This window comes from Leucoraja erinacea, chromosome 7 (assembly GCF_028641065.1).
Source record: "Leucoraja erinacea ecotype New England chromosome 7, Leri_hhj_1, whole genome shotgun sequence".
In the NCBI taxonomy this organism is placed as follows: domain Eukaryota; kingdom Metazoa; phylum Chordata; class Chondrichthyes; order Rajiformes; family Rajidae; genus Leucoraja; species Leucoraja erinaceus.
In genome coordinates, this window is record NC_073383.1 from 65,931,480 (window position 1) to 65,947,235 (window position 15,756).

General features: G+C 42.8%; 1 protein-coding gene across 5 annotated transcripts in view; it reads left to right on the top strand.

Moving 5' to 3' along the window:
* lypd6b (LY6/PLAUR domain containing 6B) overlaps positions 1-15,756 on the top strand; it is a 141,278-nt gene that overhangs the window by 95,963 nt on the left and 29,559 nt on the right. The window contains exon 4 of one of the 5 annotated variants that reach the window (XM_055638696.1): positions 13,315-13,502. The exons of the other annotated variants lie outside the window; for them this stretch is intronic. The gene's annotated coding sequence lies outside the window, so the exon portion shown is untranslated. The remainder of the gene's footprint in view (positions 1-13,314; positions 13,503-15,756) is intronic. 5 annotated transcript variants of the gene reach the window in all.

Genomic DNA, 15,756 nt, shown 5'->3' on the forward strand with positions numbered 1-15,756 from the left:
CACCTTTTAAATACCTTTATCCAGTCTGGCCTTTATCTTTGCCGAAGTAGTTTGTACTGTCTTTCCCTTGAAAATTCTATTTGTGCCCGTCTCCTGTGCTTCAGTGTCCCTGTGGAAGCTAAGCATTCAGCAAATAGTTCAGGTGAAAACTTTCACTTTAAACACGCTGTTTTGTTTTGGTACATGTTGATTCAGCTGTTATAGAGTCATAAACCATCGAAACAGGCCCTTTGGCACAATGGACATGTTGACCAAAGATGCATGTTGACCATCTACACTAGTCACACCTGCCTCCATTTGGTCCATATCCCTCTAAACCTTTCCTATCCATGTACATGTCCACAAATCTTTTAAATGGTGTTATACTACCTGCCTCAACTGCCTCCTCTGGCAGCACATTCCATATACCCACTACTCTCTCTATGGAAAAAGTTGCCCCTCGGGTTCCTTTTAAATCTTTACCCTCTCACCTTAAACCTGTGGTTTTTGATTCCCCAACTCTGGGTAAGAGACTCTGTGCATCTGGGTGACTTTTTGATTTGGGATCCTTCCCCTCATGATCCTAAAAGAAAACAATGTAAGATCATGTCCCTCCTCCTGTGCTCCAAGAAATATAATCCTAGCCTGCCCAACCTTTCCCTACAGCTCAGGCCCTCAAGACCAGGCAACATTCTCTGAAATCTTCTTTGCATCTCTGTTGAGTCACAGAGTTATGGATTCATAGTTGTTCAGCACAGAAACAGGCCCTTCAGCCTACCAGTCCATGCTGACCTCCTATCTATACTTGTCCCATTTACTGGTCATTGGTCTGCATTTTTCTATGCATTGATGATACATAGAAGTGAATAATACTCGTCAAGATACCTCTTAAATATGGGAGTATCAGCCTTCACTATCCCTTCCAGGCATCCTCAGGGTGAGGTTTTATTTCCTCTGATCCTCTCTAAACCTCTTACCCTTTTGGTTTTGAAGAGGGTTATCAGATTGCTGCATGGATTTAGAAGGTATTAAACTAACTTGGATTGTTTTCTCTGGTGCACTGAAGATTAACGGGAGACCTGATAGAGGTATAAAAAATTATGAGGCATTGATAGGGTAGACAATCAGAACCGTTGGCCCAGGGTGGCAATGTCAAAGAATAGAGGGCACAGCTTTAAGGTGAGAGGGGCAAAGTTTAAAGATTTGTAAGTTTCTATTACGGAAGGATTGTGGGTGCCTGGAGCACACTGCAAGAGTTGGTGGTGGGGGCAGATATGATAGTTTCATTTTAGACGCATTTAGATGGGTGCATGGATATGCAGGGAATGAAGGAATATGGATCATGTACAAACAGAGGAGATTAGTTTAACTTTGTGTCATATTCGGCTTGGACATTATGGACCAACCGGGCTGTCGCTGTCCTGTTCTGCGTTTGGATTTACCCACAGATATTTTCAAAATTTCCTCTCTTAGGTTCTGCACTTGCAAAGGGCTTTAATATTTAACGTTCAAAAATAGCAAACAAATTCAAACTCTGCCCATTTATCTACCTTTCATAAAATATGGTACTGGAGCTCAGATTGGTCTCTCAACCAGCCTGCAGACTACAGCTGTCGACAGGTTGAGGGCACTTAAGACTTGTGGGTTGGTGCAATGTCACAGCAGGGTATACATTACACAGCCGCGCTATAGAGCATTTCCTCATTCATTTGTTTGTTGCGAATTAGAAACCGGTGGCCAAATAAAATGGGTTTCACTGTTAAAAGCCGCAGAGAAAAGCTGTGAGAAAATGCTATAAAACCTGAGGGAAATATCTGTGTTCCTGTCATTAAACATTTGTTTCTTTTTTTACAATTGGACCAAGGGATTGCAGGTAGACGTGTTGCTTCTGCAGAATTTTTATTTCTGCAGGGCATTTAAAAAAAAAATTGCCTTTAAAAGCAAAGTGCTTGAAACCTGGCAGTGCAGTCCTTCCCAAAAACATGCCCTCAGCTGCTCAGTGTATTTACTTTCTTATGGCATCTGAGAAGATTCAGCATGTTCACAAGGATTCTCTTGAACTCCGACAGAAGTATTTTAGAATACTTTGAAGGCTTTAGAATGTATTCTGACTGGATGCATCTTACCATGATGTTGCAGCTGCTTGGCTCTTGACCACCTGAACTCGCAGGGAGTGGCTTTATACGTCCAGATTTAAGACCAATTTCTTACCCACTGTTATCTGTCTCTTGAACTAGTCACCTTTTTCAAACAGAAGAAAGACACAAAAAGCTGGAGTAACTCTGAGGGACAGACAGCGTCTCTGGTGGGAAGGAATGGGTGACATTTCGGTTCAAGACCCTTCTTGAGACTGGTTAAGGATTAGGGAAACGAGAGATATGGATGATGAAGTCTCGTTTCCCTAATCCCTAGACAGTCTAAAGAAGGGTCTCGACCCGAAACGTCACGCAATCCTTCTCTCCAGGGATGCTGCCTGTCCTGCTGAGTTACTCCAGCCTTTTGTGTCTATCTTCATTTTAAACCAGCATCTGCAGATCCTTCCTACACATTAGGAGCAGTCATGCTATCATAGAAACATTGAAACATAGAAAATAGGTGCAGGAGTAGGCCATTCGGCCCTTCGAGCCTGCACCGATATTCAATATGATCATGGCTGATCATCCAACTCAGTATCCTGTACCTGCCTTCTCTCCATACCCCCCTGACCCCTTTAGCCACAAGCCACATCTAACTCCCTCTTAAATATAGCCAATGAACTGGCCTCAACTACCTCCTGTGGCAGAGAATTCCAGAGATTCACCACAGTGGCTCCCACCATGAGGGAAGGCACAAAGTCCAGTCCCCAACCCCAGTTCACCCATAGACGGGCCCATTGAGGCCTCCGCAGTTGCCTTCACGGAGGCCTGATGTTCCAGGCCATTCTCGCCGGGTGATGTTGCTCCGGCGTCGGGAGAGTCCTCCCAGCGGCCTGGGAACGCTGGAACGGCTGCCTCCGTACTGGAGGCTGCGGATTCCGAAGCCAACAAGGCCGCTCCGGATGGAGCTCCACAACTGGCGATCTCATCTAGAGATCCCAGCCTCCTGATGTTAAGTTCAGCGCCGCCGCCCACAGCTGGTCGCTCCACATACCCGCAGCTCCGCGATGTTTTACCCGGCGGTCTCAGCTCACCAGAGTTCCAGCGTGGCGACCCGGGCAAGGCATCGCCCGCTCCGCGATAGCGCTCCAGTGCTGTGCCACCGCCGCCGAAGCCAACGTTCTGGGCGGTCCCCAGCAGGAAATGCCGCTCCAGGCCCGCTGGTAGGCCGCGAGGACGGGTCGAAGCTGCAGCCCGGAGAAAAGCTGCCTCTCCGACCAGGTAGGGACCCTGAAAGGTAGTTTCCCCCTTTCTAGTCTAGACCTCCAAACAAAACACTTAACTAACTAAAATGAAAAATAAAAGGATGAAGGGACAGACAGCGGCTGGCTGGGCAGCCTTGCACAGGACAGCGCCCCCTGTCTGTCAATGTCTTCAATGAACCAGCAAAGTCTTTGGACCATTGGGGAAAAGGGTATTTGAAGGTGAAGACTCAGCGCTGGCACAAAACTGATGGTGTATCACGCACGATCTTTACCCTCATGTGCTTCTGATTTATTTAGGATAGGGTTAGTGTGCGGGGATCACTGGACAGCATGGACTCCGAGGACCAAAGAGCCTGTTTCCGCACTGTATCTCTAAACTAATACTATCTCCTTAAAATCCTCCAAATTCACTGGATGGAGAAGCAAATCAACATAATTGTCCTCTCCCAGATCCACATTCCCTGTATTGTAGCCCTGGTTTCACTCAGTTGGTTATATTGAGCAGGCCTTGCTTTCTGCGAGTCGAACAACAGATTCCCAAAGCAGGCAGGCAGGAAGAAGAGATTAACCCAGGGAAAGATGAAAAGATTCAAGGACATGCTCAAAGTCTCCTTGAAACCATGCAACATCCCCTTGGAATGGAACTTATCCTCAATGCCAATCTCCACAATGGAGAACCAGAGGAATACTACCCCGTGAAAGATTCTCCTCTGCTATTAAGGGTGGACAACAAAAACTATTCCACCCCAGAATCCAATATTTATCCCTCAGTCAATTACAAGTATTGTGGCAACAATCTTTTAATTAAACATTGAGCAGTGATGTTAAGAATTTGTACCGATATTTGGTCAATTGGAATACTCCTATGGCATTCAACAAAAACAATAGCCTGGCATTTGATTGAGTGCTTTAGAGATGAACTTTGCAAAGTGGTCCAGTATCATTTGTTCCATCACAAGCACGAAGAACAAAATTTGGCACTGGACTGTTTTGGAGAATGATGTTCTCACAAATTTCTTCTATTAACATCACTTTCTATTTAATTATCAACAGACCTGGTCCAGCCCCCTGACCCTCAAGCTATTGCAAAACAATGCAGACATTTGAACTGCGCTGAACAAACCTTGCATTTAGGAGTCCATATATCATTGGACCGGTTACATCGATATCAGAGAAATTGTAGGTGGAATGCATAAATGGGCCAAAGTCTTAAACTTTCTTGAGTTAACTTCACTTGTTGATGTTTGGCAGAGTAAAAGATTAGAGAAAAAATCTGTTGAGTTTGGCCAACTTGGAACAACAGTGGAAATCAATGCATTATTACAGAGGTTAACTAGAGTCTGATAGACATTGTTTATTATTCATGTGACACCAAAATCACATAACACAATGGACATGTAAAATGAACAGGAAATTGCACCTCTGTTAAAATTGTATAACAGAAACATGGCAATAAACAAGTGTGAGCATTTAGTTTGAGAGATGCAGTGTGGAAACAATCACTTCTGCCCACCGAGTCCGCGCCGACCATCGATCACCCGTGCACTAGCTCTATGTTGCCCCAGTTTTGCATCCTACACACTAAGGACAATTTCCAGAAGCCAATTAACCTACAAACCTGCAAGTCTTTGGAATGTGGGAGGAAACCGAAGAAACCGGTGAAAATCCACGCAGTCACAGGGAGAACATGCAAACTCCGTACAGACAGCACCCATAGTTGGGATCGAACCAGAGTCTCTGGCGCTGTAAGGGTTGTGGGGCATCTTCTGCTTGAGTGAAGAGGTTGATGTTGCCACCCTCCTCCTGTCACGGGCCTCCACCCTTGTGCAGCCTTGCCATGCTGAAAGGGAGATGAGTGGCTATTGAAAAGTTGAATGAGGGTGTTTGCATCCTGTGTAAATAAACGCTAAAGTAGCGCAACGGAATGAGGATAGTGGATGTGGGTGGGGGACAATAAATGTACTGCGGAGTGTGAGTAAAGTGCTGCGGTGCAGAGAATGCTGGCTGACTTGGCGTGAGAAGAAAAGAGTGCAACGACTTAATGGCAAGAAAGCATTGGGTGTTTACAATGAGGAGAGGTGTGGCACTGCATGATGAAGGATCTGACACTGAGAGATGATTGCTGGGAGCAGTACGAGAAGGGGGGTTAAGGGTTGTTGTCAAGGGTCAAAGGAACAATCTTTCGACACACTTTGGAGCAAAACCCCATTCCTTTTTTGTTGGAGGGAGAAATGATAGCAGGGAATGCACCTTGTTTAAGAGATGTATCCTCCTTTACATGGGTCTTGAGAGAAGTGCCAGAGGTCATGTGGGTCAGTGCATGGGCTACTCACATCTCTCACACAACTCATGTGATTAGTAGACGGCCTTTTTAAGGAGAATATTTTATTCAACGAAAGATTGAAGGGACGAAAAATGGTCTTAGAAATTTCTGAAAAGTTACCAAAGTTATACTCAAAGACGAGGGCATAGCTTTAAGGTGGGTGGGGGGGGGGGGGGGGTGACATTTAAAGGAGATTTGCAGGAGAGGGGTGATGATTGAGGCAGTTATGATAGAACATTTCAGAAGCTTTTAGAAAGGCACATGGATATGCAGGGAATTGTGAGAAATGGGTGACGTGAGGCAGAGGAGATTATTTGATCTCGGCATTATATTCAGCACAAACATTGTGGGCCGGAGGGCCTGTTCCAATGTTGTACTATTCTACGTTTTATGGTCCTGTACTTTTCTATGTTTTTATGTTCTACGTGCAGTGGTCAGCTAGTTAAACACTAGTTAAACCTAACTAGTTCTTGAACACTAGTGAAACCTAACTGCTTTGGGCTGTTGGATGTCTTTCAGCAGGCACAGTGGTGCAGCGGGAGTGTTGCTGCTTCACAGTACCAGAGACCCGGGTTCAAATCTGACCACGGATGCTGTCTGTACAGAATTTGTATGTTCTCCCTGTGACCGCGTGGGTTTTCTCCGGATGCTCCGGTTTCCTCCCACAATCCAAAGACGTAATGGTCCGTAGGTTAATTAGCTTCAGTAAAATTGTAAAATTGTCCCTAGTGGGTAGGATAGTCTTAGCGTACAGGGTGATTGCAGGTAGGCGCGGATTCAGTGGGCTGAAGGGCCTGTTTCTGAAGAGGTACCACAGTTCTGCAAAATCCTCCAAATCCACTGGCAGGGTCATCGAAGCAATGCCAACATCATATCTCAGGCCAACACCCTAGCAATAAGACAGTAAGGAAAAATGGTTAGAGTCCAGTTTCCGATAAGCAAGGAAGTTAGCTGGCGGCAACTACTGGTTATGAAGTTTGCTGAACACATGGCCAACACCAAAATCCTGAGTGCAGTAGACAAAATATGTAGGAAGGAACGGCAGATGCTGGTTTACACCGAAGATAGACACAAAATCCTGGAGTAACTCAGTGGAACAGGCAGCATCTCTGGATAGGAGGAATGGGTGATGTTTCGGGTCGAGACCCTTCTTCAGACTGACTTCAGACTCCAGTCCAATGCCAATCCTTCCTCAGAATGTGTCTGAGAATTAAAATACATTGTTTCCTATGCATTTTAGACATGGTGTTTATGTGGCCATGTCTACGAGATCAGACATGTGGTGAACAGGTTATTTGGGACCACCCATTGATCTATGCATAATATTTTAGCTCAGAGCTGCTCTTGATAAGTTCCACGTTACTATGAAGTAGATTACTTCATTTTCAAGCACACACTGCTCCTAATGTGTGAACCATTCTGACTCTGCTTCATGACTTGGTGACCCGAAACGCCACCTATCCATGTTCTCCAGAGATGCTGCCTGGCCCACTGTGTTACTTAAGCACTTTGTTAAATCAAGGCTGGAAACTGAGATTTGTCCAGTGAGACAAAAATCTGAACTTTTTCTTTGCTAAGAAGATCACTGTAATTCACTTGTCATTGTTTATGGCTAGAATGCTCCGTGACTATTTTTTATTCCCTTCTATTCCCTTTTATTCCCTTATTCCCTATTTTGTTGCCGACTGGAAGTATGTTTGTGAAGTATGTTTAAGAAGATCAACACCATTCACAGTATTCCTCCTTGATATTATTTTGTAGACAATACCTCATGGGTAAAGAAGTATCCCGATTTGATAAAATATTGAATATTGCAGATTTCAAGATTCTAATAAGTGGGTCAGCAGGAACTAAATCATTTTTTTAAAATTGTCAAATTTATTAAATGTTATTATAACAGTTAGGTCCACAGCTACCCACCTCCCAGTTCATTTGTTGACTTGTACAGACACCTAACACAGCTCTTTTAACACGTTGCCAATAACAACATGTTTTCAGAGATAAACCTGTCAGAAAGCTTCAAATATGATGACAAAGCCCCTTTCAAGACCAGCATATCAGGTTTGTGTCCGGCAATTTCAAACCAATTAAGCCTCGTCGAATTTCAAAGAATCTTTTGATTTTAGAATCCTTTGTTCTAATGACGGTGGATTTGGATAAGTTTAGAAGTTGGTTGCCATAGTTATGTAAATAAATGCACAATGCTATTTAAAAAGGGGGCAATTGGCATGGCTTGGTGGACACATCCATTAGCATCAGTTCTTCCAGTAAAATAATGACAGCGCTTCAACATTCAATATTTGCTTGTTGAGCATTTCATGGCATTCTGAAGTTGATGCCCATTTTAAGCACCCAAGATAATTGTGAAGTTACGATGTCAAAGGTTTCGTAGGTCTTTTATTGTCACATGTACCAATTAAGGTACAGTGATATGCAAATTACCATACAAGCATACTATAAAAAAAAGCAACAAGACGCACAAATACATAAAAGTTAACATAAACATCCACCACAGCTGATTCCCCGCATTCCTCACTGTGATGGGTAAAAAGTGCATTCTTCTTCCTCTTTATTTCTCTCGTGGTCGGAGCAGTCGAACCATCCGTCGGGGCAATCAAAGCTTCCGCAACTGGCGGTCGAAGCCCCCGCGTCGGGACGATAGAAACTCCCGCGTCGGGGCGGTCAAAACTCCCGCGGCTTGGAGTTCCCAATGTCGGTCGGTCTCTAATCAGAGACCGCGGGCAATGTGATGTTAGTCCGCAAGCACCTACGGTTGGAGACTTACCAACCGTAAGTTTATTTGGAGATAAAGGGATCGCGGGCTCCATGATGTTCATGGTCTGGATGAGGGAATTGAAGGCTTCCTCTAGGGATGAGGGATGAGGGATGAGGGATGAGGGAATTGAAGGCAATATCTCCAAGTTTGCGGATGACACTAAGCTGGGGGGCAGTGTTAGGTGTGAGGAGGATGCTAGGAGACTGCAAGGTGACTTGGATAGGCTGGGTGAGTGGGCAAATGTTTGGCAGATGCAGTTTAATGTGGATAAATGTGAGGTTATCCATTTTGGTGGCAAAAACGGGAAAGCAGATTATTATCTAAACGGTGGCCGATTGGGAAAGGGGGAGATGCAGCGAGACCTGGGTGTCATGGTACACCAGTCATTGAAGGTAGGCATGCAGGTGCAGCAGGCAGTAAAGAAAGCGAATGGCATGTTGGCTTTCATAGCAAGAGGATTTCAGTATAGGAGCAGGGAGGTTCTACTGCAGTTGTATAGGGTCTTGGTGAGACCACACCTGGAGTATTGCGTGCAGTTTTGGTCTCCAAATCTGAGGAAGGACATTATTGACATAGAGGGAGTGCAGAGAAGGTTCACCAGACTGATTCCTGGGATGTCAGGACTGTCTTATGAAGAAAGACTGGATAGACTTGGTTTATACTCTCTAGAGTTTAGGAGATTGAGAGGGGATCTTATAGAAACTTACAAAATTCTTAAGGGGTTGGACAGGCTAGATGCAGGAAGATTGTTTCCGATGTTGGGGAAGTCCAGGACAAGGGGTCACAGCTTAAGGATAAGGGGGAAATCCTTTAAAACCGAGATGAGGAGAACTTTTTTCACACAGAGAGTGGTGAATCTCTGGAACTCTCTGCCACAGAGGGTAGTTGAGGCCAGTTCATTGGCTATATTTAAGAGGGAGTTAGATGTGGCCCTTGTGGCCAAGGGGATCAGAGGGTATGGAGAAAAGGCAGGTACGGGATACTGAGTTGGATGATCAGCCATGATCATATTAAATGGCGGTGCAGGCTCGAAGGGCCGAATGGCCTACTCCTGCACCTAATTTCTATGTTTCTATGTTAAAGAGCTGGAGGCACCCATGGTGATCTCTCAAAAGTCGGTCTCCAGCAAAGGCTGCCAATTCCTCGATCATAGGCCGCAGTGTGGACAGCGATGAGATATGGAAAAAAATTTGCATCTCCGTCGAGATAAGAGATTAGAAAAAGTTTCCCCCAACCGCCGCCCACCCCCCATCCCCCACAGAAAACAAGCTAAAGAACATTAAAAACATACAGTTAACACATACCATTTTAACACAAAGAAGGAAAGGACAGACAAATCTAACAATTGAGAGATAGTCTGCCAATTTATAATCTCTTTTTAGGGCACGGTAACATTTTAATCTGCTTCGGTTTTTGGTTTCTTTACAATGTTCCAAATACGTTTCTTTACATTGTTTGATAATTTGGTTCACTCTAACTGGTGATTGGGGATCAGTATTGATCTGAGGCTGGTCAGGATTTAACTGGATAGGGTTTAACTGAATAGGGGTAGTTAGTCTCAGTACCAACTGACACATGGAACTCTTTTCTGGGCTCCCCTCTAGTGTTTGAAGGGCTTTAAACTGGAGGGTATCTGGGGGGCTAGATTTAAAGTGATTCCAAAAATTTAGTGCTCTTTTCTGGATATTTATTATCAGTGGGTATCTGCCTAATTCCGCCCTACATACGTTTGTTGGTGTTTTCCTTTAGGAACAGAGGATGTTCCGACAAAATTCCGCATGCAGAACTTCCGTTGTATGTTTTTCCCACTGACTATAACTATGGTGACTGAGCGGACCCCATACTTCACTACCATAAAGCGCAATAGGCTGGATTACACTGTCAAATATTTTAAGCCAGATTTTAATTGGAATTTGGATGTTGTAGAATCTTCTTTTTATTGCATACAGAGCTCTTCGAGCTTTCTCTTTTAGTGCATTCACTGCCATATTGAAGCTCCCTGATGCTGAAACAGTTAGACCAAGTATAGCTCATAGTGTGTTCGATAACAATACCATTGAGAGTAAATTTGTATTTATCTTCCTGACATCTGGGTCTTTTCTGAAAAATCATGATGTTGGTTTTCTTTGGATTTACTACCAGGACCCAATTTTGGCAGCACTCAGTGAGTAGGTCCAACTGTTGCTGCAGTCCCTGTTCTGTGGGGGACAGCAGAACCAAGTCATCTGCATAAAACAGGGATTTTACCTCTCCGTCCGGCGCTGTGCTCTGGTCCAACTTTACTGCCAAATCGCTGATATATACATTAAACAGTGTCGGGCTCAGATTGCAGCCTTGCCGGACGCCTCTTCTCTGGGCGAAGAGATCAGTGCGTTTGTCCCCCAATTCTAACGCCACATTTATTATTCAGATACATTGATTTGATAAGGTTTAGGTGCATCCTGTTTCCATTGATTATCCTTGATGTTTCTACAACTTAATTGGAGTCCACCAGTGGTAAATTAAATTGATTGGACATGATTTGGAAAGGCACACACCTGTCTAAATAAGGTCCCACAGTTGACAGAGCATGTCAGAGCAATAACCAAGCCACGAAGACGAAGGAATTGTCTGTAGACCTCCGAGACAGGATTATGTCGAGAAACACATCTGCGGAAGGATATAAAACAATTTCTGCAGCATTGCAGGCCCTGAAGAGCACAGTGGCATCTGTCATTCTTAAATGGAAGAACTGTGGAACCACAAGGACTCTTCATAGAGCTGGTCGCCAAACTGAGCAATCAGGGGAGAAGGGCCTTCAAAAATCCGATTGTCACTCTGACTGAGCTCCAGAGTTCCTCTGTGGAGACGGGAGAACCTTCCAGAAGAACAACTATCAGGCCTTTATGGTAGAGTGGCCAGATGGAAGTCACTCCTCAGTGACATGACAGCCTACTTGAAGTTTGCCAAAAGGCACTTAAAGGACTCCCAGATCATGAGAAACAAGTTTCTCTGGCCTGATGAAACTAAGATTGAACTTTTTGGCCTGAATGCCAAGTGTCATATCAGGAGGAAACCAGACACTGCTCATCACCTGGCCAATACCATATTTACGGTGAAGCATGGTGGTGGCAGCATCATGCTGTGGGGATGTTTTTCAGTGGCAGGAACTGGGAGATTAGTCAGGATCAAGGGAAAGATGAATGGAGCAGAGGACAGAGAGATCCTTGATGAAAACCTGCTCCAGAGCGTTCAGGACCTCAGACTTGGTTCACCTTGCAACAGGACAATGACCCTAAGCACACAGCCAAGACAATGCAGGAGTGGCTTCGTGACAAGTCTGTGAATGTCCTTGAGTCACCCAGCCAGAGCCTGGACTTGAACCCGATCGAACATCTCTGGAGGGACCTGAAAATAGCCATTCATCCACGCTCCCCATCCAACCTGACAGAGCTTGAGAGGATCTGCGGAGAAGAAATTACCCAAATACAGGTGTGCCAAGCGTGTAGCGTCATACCCAAGAAGACTTGAGGCTGTAATCGCTGCCAAAGGTGCCTCAACAAAGTACTGAGTAAAGGGTCTGAACACTTGTGTAAATGTGATATTTCAGTTATTTCTTTTTAATTACTTTGCAAAAATTTCTAAATGCCAGTTTTCACTTTTTTATTATGGGGTATTGTGTGTAGATTGATGATAAAAAAAATAATTTAATCCATTTTGGAATAAAACTAGTGTAACAAAATGTGGAGAAAGTGAAGGGGTCTGAATACTTTCTGAATGTAATGTACAAATCTATTAAAATGCATTTTTCTAATAATTGCTGCACATGCATAAGAAGAAAAATGGAAAGTTCAGTAACAATTTCAGACCATTATTTGCCAAACTTTTGTCTGAATATAGAAAACAAGGCATTTTTTGACAGTTACAATGTATCATTGAAACAGATGAGGGATATTAGTCAGTTGTTTATAGTTTCTTTCATCATATTCAATGGTGCAATACAAAACTGATATTGTAACCCTTAGAGGTCAGTAAATCTATAGAAATAATCCACAAACCCTCCGTCAATCTGTCACTTGGGTTTCAGATCTCAATACAGGGTAGTCTCAATTTCCCTGAAGAGTGGAGCAGTGATCCAGATATAGTCTCACACAAGGTTGACAAGGAGAAGTGAACTTGGTGCCTGCACATAAAAATATTGAACACTGGATGCAAACTTACTTGTATGGAAGCAATAATGCCACTCCTTGTGCGATGTACCACACAAACCTTAATCTTAAAAGGACTTAACTCAGCCTATGCTTTTAAGAAAAGCTTTGCTTTTCAAAATTAGATTGGGAGTTGTCAACCAGGCAAAATAATTGTGTAGACACAAAAAGTTGGAGTAACTCGGTGGGACAGGCAGGATCTCTGGAGAGAATGAACAGGTGACGTTTGGGCCGAAACGCCCCGAAAAGTCACCCATTCCTTCTCTCCAGAGATGCTGCCTGTCCCGCTTAGTTACTCAAGCTTTTTGTGTCTATCTTCGGTTTAAACCAGCATCTGCAGTTCCTTCCTATATAAAATAGTTGTGTATTTAGGTTCAAGTTTGCTATTGTTATGTGTACCGAGGTACAGTGAAAAGCTTTGCTTTGCATGCTATTAAATCAGATAATACTATACATAAATACAATCAAGCCAAACTCAAGCTCAATAGGTAGAACAAACAGAAAGATACATAGTGCAGAATATATTTCTCAGCATTGTAGCACACCAGTTCCAGAGATAAATTCCAATGTTTGAAATGGGGGTAGAACTGAATTGAAGTGTATCCTAGCTTATGGAAGGACCATTCAGAAACCTGACGACAGAGGGAATGAAGATGTTCCTATGTCTGGTGTTACGTACTTTCAAGCTTCTATATCTTCTTCCTGACAGGAGTGGGGAGAAGAAGGAAGGATGCAGTTTGCAGAGGTACAAAGAATGAAGACTATCATAGTCCCTTGACCAAAAACACTCGGCCTGTAGTTTATATTGCATGTTAACCACATGTACAGAGCACAGCGCCCTAATCTCGTTCTATGGCTGATGGAGAAGTAGGGCCAACATTCTAATTTAATAATTGGGTGAGTTTTTTTCCTCAACAAGGGATGACTAATATTTATTGCCCAACTAAACTGCCTTTGAGAAGCTGGTTGGTTAACTGTTCAAGAAGGAACTGCAGATGCTGGAAGATCGAAGGTACACAAAAATGCTGGAGAAACTCAGCGGGTGGCAGCATCTATGGAGCGAAGGAAATAGGCAACGTTTCGGACCGAAACCCTTCTTCAGGTTGGTTAACTGCCTTCTGCCAATCGTACTCCCAATGTGCTGTAGCAAAAACAAATTGCTGGAATAACTCAGTGGATCAGGCAGCGCCTTTGGAGAAAAGGAATAGGTGACGTTTCAAGTTGAGGCCCTTCTTCAGACTGAGGGTTAGGGGAAAGGGCAACGAAAGATATTTCTCTATATCCGTCTTTATCTCATTTCCCTTTCCCCTGACTCTCAGTTTGAAGAAGGGTCTCGACCCAAAACATCAGCTATTTCTTTTCTCCATCGATGATGCCTGCCCACTGAGTTACTCCAGCTTTTTGTGTCTATCTTAAGAGCAAATGGCTTGTTCAAAATTCTTGAAACAACTAGAGAATGCATTTTAGTTGATGCCATAAATAACTTTATTAGTTTATAAAATATAATTTATAAATTAATTTATATTTCCTAAAATGTTGCTTTCTCAGGAATGTCAATGCTTATATATTCACAGAAGTTTATATATAGGAGAGCAAACAGATATTCTCAATGTTTTAATTTAAATTATGTTTTACCCTTAAGCTGCGGACAAGTGCAGACAGTTCCGCTAATACACGTTTCCATAACATGAATGGGATATAATATGAGAGGAAAATTAGGAAACATTATTTGCATTATGTGGGATGAATTGGTTAAAATGCCATTTTAATTAGGAACTCGAGAACCACTTAAACGTTACATTGGAAAACGACAAGCAGGAAAAAAAAGCTGCCTTGGATATATACGTATTGGGGACAAAAAAAACTGTTTCCATTTAAACTGCTCGCAATATGCAAATACCATTGTCTCTAAAGAACAGCGTTAGTTTCAACATGGATGGTTACTGAAATTGACAAGCAATTGTGGCAATGTTACAAAATTTTGAGATTTTAAAAATCAAGTCTGCAATTTATCCCATCAGATAAAGCATAAAAAGAAGTTTAATTTGACACCTAATTCACTTTCATATCTCAAGTATTTAAAAAGTTATGGCCATTTTCATACTCGGAAATTAGCATCTTGTGATTGCAAATTGATTTTCTACGGACATAACAAAAAAGCTGTGACGGTGGACAGTCAAAAGCCCATAACTTTCTTAAAAATTAAGAGAACTGAATGAAATTTTCAGTTATCATAGATTGAAGCATTCTGAAACAAATATAAATTAATCTTACTTGGATGACCTGAAATTAAAGCATATCATTAGTTAGTTACCCAATTGTAGCTAATTTCAGACTTCAATTACTAGATCTAAACATCTATCCATTTCTTAATAAATGATTAACATTTTTAAATAGTCTAAGTGTCCAAATAATATTCACAAATAATTCACAATAAAACATGATTTTTAAATCTCATTTACATTAATTTATAGGCCAGATGGAAGGAATTTAGTGTTCAATTGCTGTAAATTAAAGTCCATTTAAATCAGCTTTCTAGTGGGATCCTGTGAACGCGTTGGTTTAGAACGTTCACATTGCGCTAGATTTGTGCCCTCAAATACCCAGAAAAATACTGCAGGATATAATGGGGCCCAAATTAGCTACTCGCAACATTAAACTTTGTATAAAGGGATCTTAAGAAGCCCTTTTTAACGTAAAAATAACCAGCCTACCTTCCGTTTTCCCCTGTATGAGATCCGACCCGTTGTCGGCAGTCGGGGGTTTAGAGGTTAATTTTTAACCTACTATAACAAGTAAAGAAAGCCCTTAAAACTAAAAATAGCTCCAGCTACGGAATCTTCCAGCGATTTTTCGTTAATAATTAACTAGGCTGAAAAACCTCGATTTGAACAGCCTAGAGAAAAATCGCGTTTTAAACCCGCCCCCCTCTAAACTACGCCAAAATCGCGCACACGGGCTGGGACAGATTTTCAGCGACGCTTCAGGTAGGCTTTGCAATATACCTAGCAATTGCTTCTATTGGCCCTTATACAATGATACTCTATTAAACAATGTGACGTATTATGTTTTTAGCTGGCTGCAACCCAAATAAACTTATTGCTATTGAAAAGGCCTTTATCTTTTCCGAATCCTGCAGGAAACATAACTT